The sequence below is a fragment of the Protopterus annectens genome, chromosome 10.part0 (assembly GCF_019279795.1).
Source record: "Protopterus annectens isolate FY-2018-M chromosome 10.part0, PAN1.0, whole genome shotgun sequence".
Classification (NCBI taxonomy): Eukaryota; Metazoa; Chordata; order Ceratodontiformes; family Protopteridae; genus Protopterus; species Protopterus annectens.
Genome location: NC_056744.1, coordinates 1,108,200,809 through 1,108,218,949, shown reverse-complemented (window position 1 = coordinate 1,108,218,949; position 18,141 = coordinate 1,108,200,809). Strand labels below are relative to the sequence as shown.

The 18,141-nt window shown below is 36.2% G+C and overlaps 1 protein-coding gene across 3 annotated transcripts in view; it reads left to right on the top strand.

Moving 5' to 3' along the window:
- LOC122813499 (leucine-rich repeat-containing protein 7-like) overlaps window positions 1-18,141 on the top strand; it is a 2,638,896-nt gene that overhangs the window by 1,933,758 nt on the left and 686,997 nt on the right. The window lies entirely within an intron of this gene.

Genomic DNA, 18,141 nt, shown 5'->3' with positions numbered 1-18,141 from the left:
AGTTAAGACAAGAAATATCACTGTTAGAAGAATATAGAAAAGGGAACACATCATCAACAGTACTTAGAAAGATAGATATGGTAAAAGCAATGCACAGTATCAAAACAGACCAATATTTATCATATATTGTTGAGAATAATAAACTAAAAATACCATCACAGGCAGAAAAACTTAGAAGGTATGCAAATAATAGAAAGGAAAAGTACAAAATAAGCAATTAATTAACAAACCAAAAATGTTTTATAGACAACTGGGAAACAAAGTAAAAGTAATAGAAACCCTCAAAAAAAGAAGAAATTGGTACTTTTTGGAGAAGTATTTATGAAGATGCCCACTGAAAATAACAAAGATGATAGAAAAATTAAAAGAAACAGTAAGGAGCTGTAATGTAAAGAATATGAAATGGGATGAAGTAACCGCATGAGCAATTGAGACAAAATTAAGAGAAAGTCTTAAACTGTAAACTCCAGGCCCAAACACAGTACCTAACTTCTGGCTAAAAGCATTAAGATCTTTACGCATAGATTTAGCCCTGAGTAATAATTACTTATACAGACACCTACCTGATTAACAAAAGGAAAAACAATACTCATACTTAAGAGTGAACCTGCAAGCTATCCTAAGAACCATAGACCAATAATTTGCCTTCCAACAATATACAAACTATATACTGGAAATGATGTAGACAGAGGTTGTAGTCATTTAAAAAAATAATTGTGGCAATAGAGCAAAAGAGTAACAAAAGAAAGTCATATGGAAAAAAAGGATCATTTATTGCTAAATAAAGCCATAACAGAGAATTGCAAAAAGGAGAACTTAAGTATCATATGAATAGATTACAAGAAAGCATTTGACAGCAACTTGTTATCACAGATAAAGGAATGCTTACAGATAAATAAGATACATCCCGCATTGATCAGTTACATGACAGTGGCTATAAAACTGTGGCAAACCACTTAGCAGTTGAGCATTAACAAAAGGGGAATATCATCCCAGAGGCAAAAATTCAAAGGGAGATATTTCAGGGTGATTATTTCTCAGTGCTGCTGTTTTGTATTGCTCTTAACATTTTAAGCTGTTTCCATGACATATTAAGCTATGGTTAAAATTTTTCTTCCAGAAAACAACCTTGTTTAAAGATTTCTCACATACTTTTTGTGGGTGACTTAAAACTGTATAGTTCATCAGATGATGAGTTGAAAGCACTACTACACATGGTTAGAACTTTCTCAGATGATATAAGAAGGACATTTGTCCTTGATAAAGGTGCAAAGTAAACATGTAACACAGGAAAGCTACAAACTATTAACCTGGGAAAGGAATGTGATATAAAGGAATTTGAGCAGGAGGGAGTGTAATTTTGGGATAAATAAAGGATTAACTATGAAACATGAACAAATGCAAATAAAGTTCCGTTAGGAATACTTCAAAAGATTAAAACTGATATTGAAAAACTACCTTGACATGTAGGAATAATGTCCAAGCTGTAGATCAATTTGCTCTTCATTTCTTACTTACAGTTTTGGGGTAATTGACTAGCTTCATTCTTATCAAGTGATATATAAAATCAGTGTCCACCAACATTATATGTTCCCCTTACTGAAGGCATTATGGACCTCCTTGAAATTGATTATATGTGTGTATCCGCAATCATAGGATTACTTACATATCTGCTGACCTCACCAGATCCAAACATAGTGAAAGTTTGAAAACATGAAGAGAACAAATCTAAGGTGACATCTCTACTTAGCTTAGCAGTAGCATTTCAGAGTCAAGTGGGAATAGAAATTAAACCAGAAATAGTTAAATGTCAGACAGCAAATGAATTGCATAAAAACAAAAGGAATAATATACGGTGAAGGATCAGATGAAAAGGAAAGACATGACAAAAATCCATAAATTTACTAACAAGTACAGAGATCTCCTAGAACAAACATGTGTTAACCAAAATTTCATGCAGGAGTGGATAAAGAGAGGTGAAGTGAAACCAAAAGACGAAAGGTTAATATTGGTGGCCTAGGACAGTGGACTACGTACATGTTGGATTACAATATCTATTGAAAAGATGAGAGAAACAGACAAATGCAGTTTCTGTAAAAAAGAACTGGAAACTGTCAAATATCTTGTTGCTGGGTGTGATAGAATCATTGGAGAGGGCCTGTATACTGAAAGGCATAATAATGTGACAAGACTGTTGCACTGAGGATTGTACAAACACTACAGTACAGAAGTAGCTGAGAAACACTGGAATCCTGAACAGCAAAACATTACATAGAATGATGAAATGTCTATCACATAGGATCACCCATTACCAACAGTTCAAAAAAATAGAGAAAAACATATATGGTATTCCATGAGAAAAAGCAAAAATAACATTGAACATTGAAATTGTACACCTAGTGATTACAGTGTCTTATGTACAGAGAGGGACAAAGTCATGAAATATCAGGATATGCAGGCAGAAACAGTGCAATGTGAAAGAAAGATACACAGACAGTTCCAGTAGTAGCAGGAGCAATAGATCTATTAAAAAGAATTTATTGTCATACTTAGATATGCTACCAATACATGTAATCCCGTATGAATTACAGAATGAGGCAATTCTAGGCATATTGCGGGTGCTGAGAAGAGCACTCCTGGATAACATCAAAGACTGAAACAATATTAATTTAATAAACTCAAATCACACCCTGACGTATTAATGGGCTCCATTGTTGTCACGGTATTAGGAACCCAAGGAGAAATTAAACTGAGAGATGGTAAACAGATGTCACCATAAAGAAAGATGGGATGAAATTAATGACCAAGGAAAAATTGTTTATGGATTGATAAGTTCTTACTAGGCTTATGGCCAAGGAGACACTTTGGAAGTTCAGCCATGTCACCCAATACTGGTGGGAGACTAACAATGTCATCCATTGAGCAGACTTTCTCCACATATTCCCAGTGAAAATTTTTGATCACCCATCCCATCAACCAGACTAGTTTTAAAGGCTGCAAAGTACTCTAATTAATAGGGCAGCTTATTGCAGAAACAGGGGAGTTTGTGTTAGGAATCTGTCATGTCATCTGATGCTGTTGATGTGGTAGTATAGATTTACATCTCTAGAATAAGTGTTTGCTTTACTACTTGATTCTGTTTAGGTGAAGGAATTTAAAGAGTGTTGGGTCATTCATAGCTTGAAAGGCTAAGCAGAAATCATCCCTCAGGAATCTGTATGACACTAAGTAGAGGAACAGGTCTTTAGTATTGCAGAATAGTGAAGGGTACAAAGACTAGAGATCTTGTGTGAGGAAACATTGAGATTTCTCTAACTGGTTCATGTGCTTAGCAAAGTATATGCCAAATGATTCTTTATATTCAATCATAGGCTAATAATGGATGAAAAAAGTTGAACTATAACTTCTTTAGACAATAAGGAGATACTACCCCATGTGTAAAAATGGGAAAAGGGATTGTAGATGGATGGATGGATGGATGGATGTGTAAGGCAGAGAGATTTTCGACAAGACCATAGAGACATGATGGTCAAAGGAGAGTCTGTTAACATATCTATCCAAGTCCCCATTGACTGTATCATATTTAAACGGGATGTTATCAGGTCTATATTACATTATCGAACATTCAAAACATTGACAACATCAACATCGACACCAAAATATTGAACAACAGAATAAGCGACAGCTGAAAATGTAGAAAAACATAATATCAAATTGTCATAGTCGGCCAACATAGCGTTCTGGTTGCTAGTGAAAAACACATACAAAATGTATAACTCTGTATGGCACCTTAACTGTATCTATTGCACAATAGAAGAAAATATAATTTGTGATGTGAATTTCCAAATAAATAAATGTGAATTTGCACTATAGAAACTAGTGTACTTGTGCGGTATGTTCATGTAGAAACATAATTTAACCACAGTTTGAAAAGCATGCATTTTGAAACTTTCTTCCGAATTAGTAAATTACATACTTTTCAGGAGTTTTGCATTAGTTAACATAAAATGTGTTTCATTATATATTATAAAATTTTGTAAACCTTGACATTACTGCATGTATGTTTATCATTGTGTTAATTGTTTTATTTGTTGCATTTTACTGTTACGGATGTTGTAGCAACGTACTACATCACTAAGTCTGCTGTGGCCAACTATAATTTTTCAACAATACTATTTTTGGTATTTGTAGCTTTCGGCATTTACATGTTTCACTATTTTGGTGTTGATGTTTACTTTGTCAATGTTTTGAATGTTCGATAACATAATATAGACCCATGTTATCTATATGTAAGGAATAATGGTGCTAGATTTATCAAAGATAACTATGCTGAATTTCTTGCTGTTGAGGGTAAGCCCATTATTAATTTACAGTGAACATTTGTTTGTCCCAGCCATTGCTGGAGAATTTGAATATTATAATGAGATTTGAAAATCACCCCTAGTTCATAATCATCAGCAAATTCAGTTAGTCATAGATGTTGACCTTTATGTCACAGAAATGTATACCAAAATGAAGGGAACTGCAAGAGAATCACTTGTCAGTTACAGTACGAGAAAATGAGGTTGACTTGTCTGCCATAATGATATTGCAGTGTTTAAATAATGCTGTAATGGATGGGATGAATGAAATACTCCGCATAATAAAAATAATATATGTCATGGTAGTAATATATGTTATTGCACATAATTCTATGGATTTGAATTGAGTGATGGGAGAACTAAAGGTTGAGGAGCAATACAGAAAACAAAAATAATTAGAGTGGAGATGAGATGCTGTGAAATGACTTGCACAGGAACAAATTAGATCGAAACAGTAGATACGTAAATACAGACGATACTGTTTCTGAAGTCTTGACTGCTAGGTAATATGGTAAGATAATGTTAAAGTAATTATATTGAAAAGGTCAGTGAATAATGTGGTGAGTGAGAGTATCCTGTTGGGTTTGGTGTGATAGGCTAAAGATATGCACAGCAAATAAGACAGCAAGAGAATGAGGGGGTCATGGAAGTATGGGGGGCAGTAATTCATTAAACATAATGTAAATTATGTTGGGGATGGGCAGGAATGGAGGTAGAGTAGGGGAACAAAGTGAAACTGAGAGAAGCGAGGCTGAGTAAGGCTATTCCCCTCTGTTTAGCAATAAACAATCTGTTGTATTACATTTACTGAAAGGAACACACTAAAATATGTTGAGGGGAAGAGCACACTGATTATGATTATTTTTTTTCTGAACTGAAAAGCTAGGTTACCTCGTTTATTTGTTGCATTTAAACATACACACACACACACACACACACACACACACACACACACACACACACACACACACACACACACACACAAAGGTTTGCTTTAATACTTAAATTCGGTCAAATCTTTGCAAGGCACTGAAATTACCTCAGACAAAATCCACAAGCTTTTTCTATCCCAATAGAGGCTAGCCAGTTAGCAAGTTAGCAGCTTATTTAATTAGATAGATAGATAGATAGATAGATAGATAGATAGATAGATAGATAGATAGATAGACAGACAGACAAATTTACAAAGATATAGATAATATGGCCAGTATGCCGTATACCCAAGATGAATGTGTCCACTGCTTTTAACATAATTTTATGATGCCTGCCTCCCATCTAAAATGTTTTGAAAATACATATCCCTAGTAAACTATTACAAAGTGTGTCTGTCATTAATTCTATTTATAATGGTGATAATGCCCCCTTAACTCACACCTTGCCAGTTCTAAGGGAAGAACTTGTTAAGAGATGTCTCAGCTTCACCTTCAAAATGGGATTAACAGAAAAATGCAGTTTTCCATATGTCTAATTTGAGACATAAAGCAAACCTCCTAAATATGCTGTTTGTATCAGGATTGGATAGGTGAAATAGTGCCTGCTTTTTTCCTCTCCCTCTGACAATGAATTTTTTTGTGACAGCTGATTGCAGCAGAATGAGATGGCTATACCAGCCAGTACTAAGTCAGGATTGTGAAAAAGGTAATGGATGGTTACTTCTTAACTGTTTATGGAGCAAAATGAAAATTAGTCCATTAAGAAGTTGATGGTAGCGCTTTTCATTTGTAGAAGAGATATAGGCTCATGGGTAAGTGAAGGTCATAGAATTTGTGACTACATCAAAGGATGAACTTACTGCCCAACAAAAGGCATGCCAGCAACACAAAAGGGATTCATGATGAAGGACTTTTATACCACCAGAGAAATAGAAAGGAGAATATCTAGTCAACAGATTGCCAGCAAAGTGGTGATATGCTTTTCCTCAAGCATGCCAGGTAATAGATATGTAAGAAGGGGCTGTTAGATTACGTGGGACAAGGTAAGAAGATTTTTTTTTTAATATTTTGGAAAATTCTTGACCTGAGATGAAAACTGAATATGTAACACTTTGTGAGCAGTATATTTGAGAACAGAAGAGCTCATATGTCGAATAAACCATGTACGGGCAGTAAAATCCTCAATGTTTTTGGGCTGATTTTCATTCACATCTGAAGAATACAGTGTAACAGTAGACATGGTGCAGCCCCATGTGTTACACTGCACCTCTAGATAGTGATGGCCTTTGGTCAGCTGGTGCCATAGGCAAAAGGGCTCCACAGTGCCCCCCCCCGCACCACTCAGTGTCCCCATCCTGGTTTATCTACACTATCCACATTACTGAAAAAGTGCCTCTGCTAGAGCGGCGCCCTAGGCGGCTGCCTAGTTTGCCTATGCCTAAGGCTGGCTATGCCTCTAGATTACCATATATAAACACTGCATGCTGCTTGAATTAGTCTGTCAAAATGTTATCTTCACAGAGATACTGCCAAGCACATTACTTGTCTCACCATTCTGAATGCATTCTGACAATTCACATTATAGAGCTTAATATGTAGTGCAGACATCTCAGACTATAAATCCTGATATGCTTCTAATACCTTAAAAAGTACAATTAGCTTAAACTGTTGTGCATCATGGTGTGAGAATCATTCACGTTTCCACTTAGTATGGTACTACGTAATTCTGCCTGCTAACTATTGATGTTTGTTAAGACTGCATCTAGATACACTCGAATTCTTTTGGGCTGTGTTTGAGCCTGTCTTTGACCAGTGGCCAGGTAGACTGCAACACTGAGAGGTACAGGAGCCTGCATGACAGATAAAACAAACAATGGTTAAATGCTTTCCAGTTATGTCACTCTACAGGCCACATTTGTTTCTGGGTGATTATATTTAGTTGTACGAAGACAGGAAGGTAGCTAAATAAAACTGAGAATAACAGAAAGAAATATGTGCCACATCTATGCTGTTTATTAGAAATTAAAATTAGAATACATTGGGAGTCACATCTCTGTGTTTTAAAACATGTTTTCCTTCTTTTTTTCTGAGCACATGAGCAGCAGACTTTGAAAAAAGTATTTAACTATCGTGCACTACAGAGGGAAAGGGATTAACAGTAATGGAATAGTTCAGATATTGCTACTGACCTCTGTAATCAAACTTCAAATACAATAAAGAGTATTTCCCTTTTTTCTCAAGAAAGTATTGTTTAATACCTCAAACATTATCTGAAAGTAACAAAGGCTAATTAAATACAGAGGAGATAAGATAGTTCTGTAACAGTTTTAAGTACAGGTTCTAATGGCTAAAACCTGCCAGATGCTAACTCCCAGATGTGGGCAGAATGCGTGCCTCATGGAAAAATTCATAGACCGTCATTCCTAAAGTTATATTATGGCATACATTGTTGACCTTTAGAGTCTTTTCTGTACAGTTCCAGGGACTTAATGTTGTCTAAACACATTATTACATAAACTGATTTAACCAGACCATTTTAATAGAACAGGTGCCTTAGTTAAGAATATCTTTGCAGTAATTGTCCATCACAAATTTATGTATTACATTTTTAAACACCTTCATACATAAAATACCTGATAAGCATGCTTATTATAGTTATAGTTTAAATAAATTATATTGTTTTGTAACAACAGCTTGGAACATTCTTTGGTAGTGATAGATTACTCTGTCTAAAACTTATCACAGCAAATCTCTTATTTTTTTTCTTCAGGTATGTTTTCCCAAACCGTGTGTATTTTATTTAAATTGCACATTTGTAGATTTTAGTAAACTAGTTTATTGATACTAAAGTTGTGTGTAGCTGGCTTTCTTTTTACCTAAGGTAGTTGGTTTTCTGGTGGTTGTTGTAAAGAGCAATCCCCATGTAAATGATCACTTCTTGGACCAAACTACAGTGCCATTTTCAGTGTATGGATAAAGAGATCTGAAGTCAAAGACTAACATATAATTCTGGTAGAAGATAAGCCAAACTGCTGATCTCTAGCTGATGTGTCTATAGAGACTTAAACCTTGTCCCAGAGAAATAAAGCAAACAACTTAGTTTTGAAAAAAAATTGTTTGGTAGCTGTATAAGTGTTCTTGTTCGTAGGTTCAAAGGTTCACAGGTAAGTATTAGTCTAGCTACCCTTGAGGGCCATTTTAAGCCTTGCCAATTTCCCTTTTGGTGGTTGAATGAACCTATCCCATTTGGCTTTAGTCAGGCATTACCCATCCCATAACTGTATGTTTCTCCTATTTAGAATAACTAGGATAATTCCATAAACAGTTTGAAGGGACCCATCCATGGGCTAAAGCATTGAGGAGTTGCCTCTGTCCATCAGAAGTATAGAAGTAGCTGTAGTGCAACTTTTCTATTACCTATCCACAGATTCCAGTTGTGCTTGAATATGGACAAGGATGAGCTTTGTTTTAAGTGGATGAAGAGTCTGTTTCAGAACAAGGTATCTTCTGATAGATCCCAAAGATGAGTATTTCTGATGCTATTTGATTTATTGATGTGCAGTAGGTCTATCAGTACTGGGTTAAAGGATGCCTTGAATGCCAGACACAGGTCACATCTTAGCAGTCTGTAGGATACTGAGTATAGTGACAGGGTTGACTCAATCCATGTAGGGCATACTGTTTAGGTCTTCTTTCCTTTTAGTAAGGTATCTCTGTGGAATTTCCATTTGCTACATGTGTCTGGATAGATGCATGCCAAAGGGGGCATTATACTCAGTGACTGCCCTAATGAGGGCTGAATAAAGGGTGACATATCTAGATCTAGTTGCAATCCTTTTGTTTATAAGCTGCACAAAATAGAAGGGTGTTTTTATGGCAGAGGACATGTATTGGTCGAAAGTTAGGTCACTGTCCATATAAGTTCTCAAATCCAAAACAACTGGGTTGACTTTAGGGGCATAATGCCAGTTGGTAGTTCCCCATGGTAGATGACTTCCCAAAGGATATAATAATGCATCTTTTAAAATTTAGTTTCAGTCCATGATTTTTGCACCAGTTATTTATTTGGGACAAATTTTCCTGCTGGATGGCTAATTTATTTTGTAATACAATGACTGACCAGCTTGCAGTTATCTGCAAAATTAGTCAGCCAGACCCCTTTAGTATTGTTTATTACTTCAGAGACGTAGATGCCAAACAGGAGAGGTCCCAGTACAAAACCACTGAGGACTCCACTGGTGACTAGTCTCTTTGTGGAGGTAGCTTCCCCTTATTTTGATCTCCTCTGTCCTATCTGTGAGTCAGATGGTGAAGTAGGTTCATGGATTATTGCTAGGCTAACTGCCCTTGTGGGCCATTTTAAGCCTAGCCAATTACCCCACGTGAGAATCAAACCCTGCACCTTGAGTTTGCAAGGTAAACAACTTAACCATTATGCCAACTCCCACTTTAGTCAGCCTTTCTTCCACTGTATGCCTGAGTGGGGGAATGTGTCAAAAGCCCTGGTCAGATTATAGTATGTAGAGTGTACTGTTGCTTTGGTGACCCTTTCAGAAAAGTCCACCAGGTTGAGTAAGCATGACCTGCCCTTGGTGAATCCAAACTGAGACATGCCCAGTGTTTGCCAGTCCCCTTGGATGCCGCAGTGATTTACTTCAACACTACTTTCATCAACTTGTTAAATAGCTTTGCTCCAATTAGAACTAAAAGAATTAAATACAATACAGCCCCTTGGTTAACCAAAGAGACTATAACCTTCATGCACCTCTGGGACAAAGTATGGAAAAACTACCAGAAGCACAAATCTTCTTCCTCCCTAACTGACTATAAGCAACTTCGAAACTAAGTCAAACAACATATAGCCTGTGATCGAAACTTCTATTACTCTTTACTACAAAACAGCCACAAAACTAACCCTAAAACGTTCTGGAATAGCATCTCTACCCTCCTCCATACTGGTAAAAAAATAAATCCATGCCCTGACCCTCACACCTTTGACCTCTCCTTAGCTACCCAATTTAACTCCTTTTTCATTGACTCTATAGCTATTCTCACTACATCTTTTACAAGTAATATACCTAGCCCACAATCTTCTCCTATCTCCCCTAATTCACCCTCCTCGAGCAATAAAACTTTTCAACTCCATCCTTTCACTCTCCAAGCTATTCCTATCTCTACCATAAAAAAACTCCTACATAATTTGAAGCCATGTTCAAATACCCCTGATGACCTTCCATCTAACTTCCTTAAGCTAACTGCCAATGGCATAGCCTTCACCATCTCAATCCTAATAAACCGGTCACTCTAAGAATCCTCTGTACCAATACTTTGGAAAAAAGCCTTTATCATCCCCCTTCATAAAGGGGGAAACAATACTGAAATCTCTAACTTCCGGCCAATTGCCATTTTCTCCCCTAACTCAAGAATCTTAGAAAAATGCATTCATCTACAACTACTACCCTACCTACTTGATAACCATCTGCTTACCCCCACACAACACAGTTCCAAGCCTGGACACAGCGCCACCACTGCTCTACTCTCCTTCCTTGAAACTGTCAATCCCACACGTGACTCTGGCAGTATTGTATCTACCCTTCTACTTGATTTATCCAAGGCCTTCAATACAATTTCACATCACCTCCTCTTGTCTAAAATCTCTCATCTTAACATATCCACCTCCTCTATCAACTGGTTCTCCAGTTACCTGTCCAATAGGCAGCAATCAGTCAAGTGGAAAAACTGTACTACCCCTTTCCTTAACACCCTCAGAGGAGTACCACAGGTGTCCATATTAGGCCCGCTATTATTTAATATATTTATAAATGCCTTCCACCAGTGTAGTCCTAATGCCAAGCTCGTCCAATATGCAGATGACTCTAGGATAATCTGCTCTGCTGAAACCCTCCCCATACTACAGAAACTAACCCAAGAAGCTTTCCTATCAACTGAGAACTGGATGTTAAACAATCATCTAGCACTAAATGCTTCCAAATCCAAAATTCTGATATTCACCCCCTCAAAGTATACTAAATTTGACAAGAACTCTTTCTCCATAACTAGCCAAAACAGTGCCCCTATAGAAATTGTACCCCATACAAGGCAACTAAGTGTCACTATCAATGAACAGCTTAAATTCGACATGCATCTCCAAACAACTATAAAGAAAATCCACCAAAAACTAGGCTTACTCTACCGTCACAACTGTTTCCTTACTCCCTCAACCAAACATGTCCTTTCTACTGACTACCTCATACCCTCCCTCTTGTATGGTGCCCCCTCCTGACTAAACTAGCTTCCTGCTATAACAAAATGTCAATTTGCCACTGGTGCCAAATCCTCTACTCTCCACTGTAATGCCCTTTGCAAACTAAATAGGCTTGAATTACCCCATCATTTCTCCTTCATCCAATTTTCTTATGCACATAAACTCATCTTTAAACCCTTTCTCTGCCCTTCCCTTGACTCCTCCCTTCAATTGCATCAACCTGATAGACTACTTAGGTCAACCAGTCAAAACCTGCTCAAAGTACACAAACCTGCTCGAACTCCAGGCAAATTGCTTTTGTCCTTCTCTCTATTCCAACTCTGGAATTCCCTTCTTTCGCAAACTCCTACCACCAACAACCACTCCACCTTCAAAATCTTGCTCCATTCCCACCTCTTATTCTTCTGGGAATGCTCCTGCTCCCACCCCTCCTGACTCTACTCTACTTAACCATAGCCTACATATCTCTCTTCTCTAATTTCTCATAACTCTGATCCTTCTCCTCTAATTCTCCACAACCTACCTACATCTCTTTTTCAATTTTCACAACTCTGTCTAGTTTCCTACCTAATTTTCCACCTATATCTATGCTCCATACTTCTTCCTTCTATACCAGTATCTTCACTCTACCTATTAGTTGTTAATTTCCCTCTTCTCTGTTTCCTGTTTCTTTTGTAATCTGACTTGAGAAGTTCATTTGTGTAGACAATGTAAATATATATGCGTATAAATAGTACCTTTGATTGCCCTGTAAAAGCATTTTATACTAATATTTCTTTTGTTAGTACAGCTCTTATTTCATTGTGTACTAAACATTTTACAACTTTTGTATACTTTGTAGCATTTTGTTGGTGAGTTTGTCTAATTACTGTATCACTTGCTTAACCTTGTTGGAGTTTTTCTCCACAGGACTCCATTGAAAATGGGCTCCTTCGGCCAAATGGACTATCTTGGTATACAAACTGTAAAATAAATAAAATAAAAATAAATGTGAGACACGTCTAGATGAAGACTGAGACACCTCCATTTTTCCCCTCCTGCACAGTGGCTGGTCTAAACATGGAAGGGGTTATAGCCATGCATAGCTGCAGTGCTCTCCACCATTTTAAACAATGTCTCAGACACTACACAGATGTCTACATCCTCCACGTGAGAAGATCTTGTAGGAGTGGAGTTTATTATTTAAGTTCCTAGCACTGATCATTAAACATTATTATTTTCCTTAGCTTGCTTCATTACATTAGTAGGTTTATCACTCCGGCATAGTCTAAAAAAGGTATCAAAGTAGTGACCAATATCTGTGCTAACAATCAAAACCTTAGAGTGGAGAGATGCAGGCCATCCCTGGCAAAGCATCATGGTTTGTCGATCATATCCTCCCATGCTGACAAATATTGGACATCCTTTGACTGACACCAAAAAATAAGCCAATTATTGAAGTCAGTTTTTTTTTGCCCATATCGCAGCATCATCCTTGGAGAAGGTAGAATGCTGCTCAATGCTGGTCTCATACCTGCTTTGGGCACATAATCTGAGAGCTCCATCATGTCTTGCTTCATATACTGTAGCACGACTCATCTCAATCATTGACACCCACATGTACTATGACAGTCATACTGGTACATGTTGTTCAAGGGTTTGAGTGCATGTGTGATCTGACAGGCCCTGGCACTAAACAAGAAATTGTCACTCTTTCCTTGCTCAGCTTGGTAAGAGGTACATCTGCATGTCTTACAATCGAATCATCTATAACAAGAATGTTTGGTTGAGTAGATGCCTGTTTTATGGGCTCAGTATCTGTGACTCTGGGATTCCTTGTGATACATGAGGAGGTATGCTTAAGTTGCTGACTGTGCATTTTGCCTGTGTAGCATTTTGGAGATCTTTGAGTTTCAGATACATTAACCTTTAGAATCTCAGTATGTGATGTATTATGTGTATTGTGATGGCCTTGCAGAGGTATGGTATGGTATGTAATGTACTGTGGACAGTTTTGGTGTCTGAGTTTACTGTATGTGAGATGTTGTGGACAGTTTTCGTGTCTGAGTTTACTGTATGTGAGATTTTGGCCTCAAAAGATTTAATATATACACCGACTGTTTTATGCTGTTTGAGTAACAGATCATTGTCAGACAGAGTGAGACAGTTCTTACACTTTCTCAACATACCCATCTCAATCAGGCTGGCTACAGAAGCTTTGGGAAAGTGCAGGTCCAGGGTTTAAGGGTGAGTGACTCAGGGGGGCAGCTGTGATTGACTCAGGGGGGCAGGGATGACTACAATTGATTGGATCCTGGCTTGTTTAGCATAACAGACTTACTAATAACGTGTGGGGAAGTGCCTAGTTATCTGGTCAGGACCGTACTGCAGCTCTGCGTGTGTTTATTTGTGTTTAGCATAAGTTATTTGAGCCTCACACCTGGATTTCTAAGGTTGATTAGAATTTGCAGTCTCTTATAGGGAAAAAAAGCTTGTGCACAGACAAGTCACTGTAGAGTGAGTCTAGCAGCAGTGGTCACTGAGTGCAGCTCAGCACAGCTTTTTTTTTCTTCTGTTTTTTGATGAAAAGTTTGTTTGTCACAGTTCAATGCTTTTAATGCTTATTGGAGTTTTGAATAAAAGACCCCAGGCAGGTTATTGCAGATGAGCTAGAGATGGGTCCATTCAAATTAAGCCAATAATGGAGTTCTGAGACTTCTGAAGCTGCAGCAAATCACAATTCAATTAGTCCTATGACTCCGAGCTACAGATCAGTGACCTGAAGTAGGTTAAAATTTCAGAAACTTTAGCTTTTATAGTGAGGGAAAAACTTAATTTAGCATACAAACAATAGGGAGCAGTAAGGGGAATAGTACGTAATGCATCAGTGGAGTCTGGGAGGGCTGTAACAATTTAGCACATTCAACAATAGTGGAAAAAGTAGCAAATATATTCACAGTAGAAAATATAACAAGCAGAAGTCACTGGAATGCAACTTTTAAGCATTCAAATGATAAGCAGAATATAAGACTCTGTCAGCAAAGATGGAATGCAAGCAGCTATAGAAGCTCAGATGCACAAATCCTGCAGCAAAAATTAGAATATTGCCACTATTGTAGTTTAAACTTCAGTCTATGCTACCAGATCAGGCAGAATTCTACCACAATTGTGAATGAAACTACAAGACCAAAGTCTCAGACTGACCTAAACTACAAAAAGTTAACTTTTACAAGAAATTCTACTTCTGGAGGGAGAAGTGCAGTAGAATATATATATATATATATATATATATATATATATATATATATATATATATATATATATATATATATATATATATATATATATACAATGTTCAGAACTTGCAGTAATTTGCAATTCTACCACAATTGCAAATGATGGTCCCAGAATCAGTTACTTTTTATACATAATGAGAAGAACTGCAGAAATAAATCCATCAAAATGAATGTGACTTCGTGTACAGTTTAAATATGCAAAAAAGAGCCAGATAATGTTTGAAACAGAGGCTAACTCTAACTTCAACAGTTTTGGTGGGTCTTCCCACTTTCATTTGTTAGTGCCCAGTAACATGAGCAGAGGATAACGTAGACTTAATGACAATACATTTGTTCGACTCGGGTTGTAAGTATTTTGCAAAAACATTTTCACTTTTGCAGTTTCCTGTCTGTGAACTCTGGCATATCTGAAAATAAAATGTTTTCTCTAGGTAATATTCTTAGTTACTGAAGCTTGTCTGATAACCTGTTGTTTCCACCTGACTTACCATTGTGTTATTAGGGACTAATTGCTGAAGAATGTATTTTTTCTAATGTCTGCTTGCAGCTCTAATGCTTGTTATGCCTCTAAAATAGGTTGCTTTGGATGGGTTCCATCTACCTGAGGCAAAAACAAAAATTAACAGAAACCACTTTCATTGCAATGTGAAGCAAAAACATGTTTATTTTCTTGTAGGAAGTGTGCCAGTTCCTTATCCCTTGTCTTGATCAAGAATACATTGCTATATTGCCCTGGAGTTCTGATGCTATAAGTTCTCACTATACCTCTCAACTTCCTAGCACAAGAAATCTGGACAAAGCCAAAAATAATGGGGGAGAAAGGTCCAGAAATAGGGACTGATTTTAAATCTTGCTCTTTTAAACTTTGAAAGTTGTTAGAATAGATAGAATTGCTATTTCATTATATGTTGGTGCTCTGTCAGTATTTTATGTAAATTTCTAAATATATTTTATTATAATTCTTATTTAGGTTTTATTATTTATTATTTGATATGAATTTTAATAAGTTGAGTTGTGTAAATTAAATAATCTATTTATTTAGCAAAAGTTTTTATAAATAAATGAATTTTTTGAAATAGTGATTTTATATAAGTATGATGAAATATTTATGAATAATTCATGAGCCCATAAGTGAAGTTGATTGGTTGATTTGAATTAATTGGTTAGTAATCTATTGGTTAGGAGTTTTAATTAAGTGTATATAAATGGTATTCAGAGATTTTTTTAACATCTGATGAAGTCCAGTGTGAGGACGAAAACGCAATTTTTATTTGTAAAAGCATTAATGACTGAGTGTTTTTCACAATAAACATTTATTTCGCAAGTTACGTGTTCCTGGCTGTGGATTCTGCTCTCCGTGCCTTGCATTCCATTTTTTCTTGGTTGTTAGAATAACAGCATTTTAATTAGCATGCATTTTTCTGAAGGATATATACCCTGAAATTCAAATATACATAATTATGAAGTGAACTCAATCCTCAATGATTTGCCAGAAAACTATAAATTTTGTGAGAAACAGACCAAAAGTATGAGGCAAAAATCTGGACATTCCGTAAAAATCTAGACAGTTGAGAGGTGTGGTTCACACACTGTCAGGAACTGCAGTATACCTTTTTGATTTTTTAATTACATAAACTTGTGATATATCCACAGTCTTTCAATATATCATTTCTTAGCATGATCATCTGTCGTACAGAAGGCTGTGAGTTCTATCCTCACACCAGGTAGAGTGATTGCTGACTGAGCAGTACAGCAGAATAAGGATGTTGTATTCCTGAATGTGTTGTCCTTCATATGAGATCTTAAATGAAGTCTGTTCTGCTTGAGTTGGTGGTAACTCAGGTGGATATAAATGATCCCATGTCTCCTATCAAAAAGTGTTGGGGTACTTATTGCACATATATTTTCACAGCATCTATCATACATGCTTAGCAAAATATAAAAATTCAAAGGTTATATGTAGTACAGAGATAAATGAAATTAGACATATTAATAGTAAAAGGAAAAGAGGAAAAAAAACAGTCAAATAACAATCCCTCACTCCTTTTGCCAAAACCATTTTTTCAGTTTGTGCAGTTCCACAATTTGTTATATAATAATTCATCACAGTAAGTTAACTTCAATATCCTACCTGCACTAGTTATTGTCATAAACATGAATCATATGAGCATTGAAATTGTCATAAAATATGTACATTAGATGATACATTGTGACAGAAGATACTACTATAACCTAATAATTATGGAATACTCAAGTCCAGAAAATCTGTCTAAGACAGTATAATAAAGCATGTTCAATACATTCTTCACAGGAACAAATATTGCAAAGCTTGTCCTCTTTAATGTTATATTTCATTAACCTTTAACAGGTAATCTAACATAAATCTCCATAAAAAAATCTTATAATTCATATGCATTAGAAAAACATAATTGTTTAGCAGATTCTGCTGCTACAAAAAAGGAGATAACTCACTCCAGGGTCCAGTATAATGGTATTGATCCATTATAAAGATATACTACAACCTCCTGTTTTGCATGAACTGAGTTAAGGACAACCTCCGTAAAATATTTTATTTATTTTTTTATTTTATTTTACATTTGTTGACCGGGCTGGTCCAACTGGATATATGTCCATTTTCAGCAGAGGCCCGGGGAGAAAAGCTCAAAGTGAAAAACATTAAACATTAAAAAACAGAGTTACAAATATAGCTCAGAGAAAAATAATAATAGCATGATAGTATTTTTACTTCCTACATATACTTACTACAATATATTTCTGCACATATTCATTAGCAAGATAATGAAAAACAACTTTCTACTTTCTTTTATCTTTATGATACCAAACCTCTTTAAATCTATATCATACAACTTGACCTAATAAATATGAGTTTCTTTTCTGGATTTTTCAAAAAACTCAAGTGTAGAAGCCAAGATGCCAAAAGAACAACTTTGTTATACAAACCTAGTACACCTTCTTACTTTGTAGAGGATAGCCCCTCCCCCTTTAAATAGGGTTAACCCTAGTACCCCATATAAAAGAAAACACAATTCAAATAGTATTTTTTGCTATCTTTGAGAAAAGGATAAATATTTCTTATTAACTAACTTGGCCAAAGTAACAGAGTTCAGCATATAAACTTTCTTTTGGAAAGATAAAAAAAAGCTTTCCATATATTCAACAAGGTCTCAGCCTCTTTTAAAAGTTCACCCCATTGTTCATACTAAATAGGATTGCCAAAGGCAACACCTAGTATTTTTAAAATATACAGTATGTAGCTTATGTTGAAAAGAAAAAAAAAAACGAAAAAA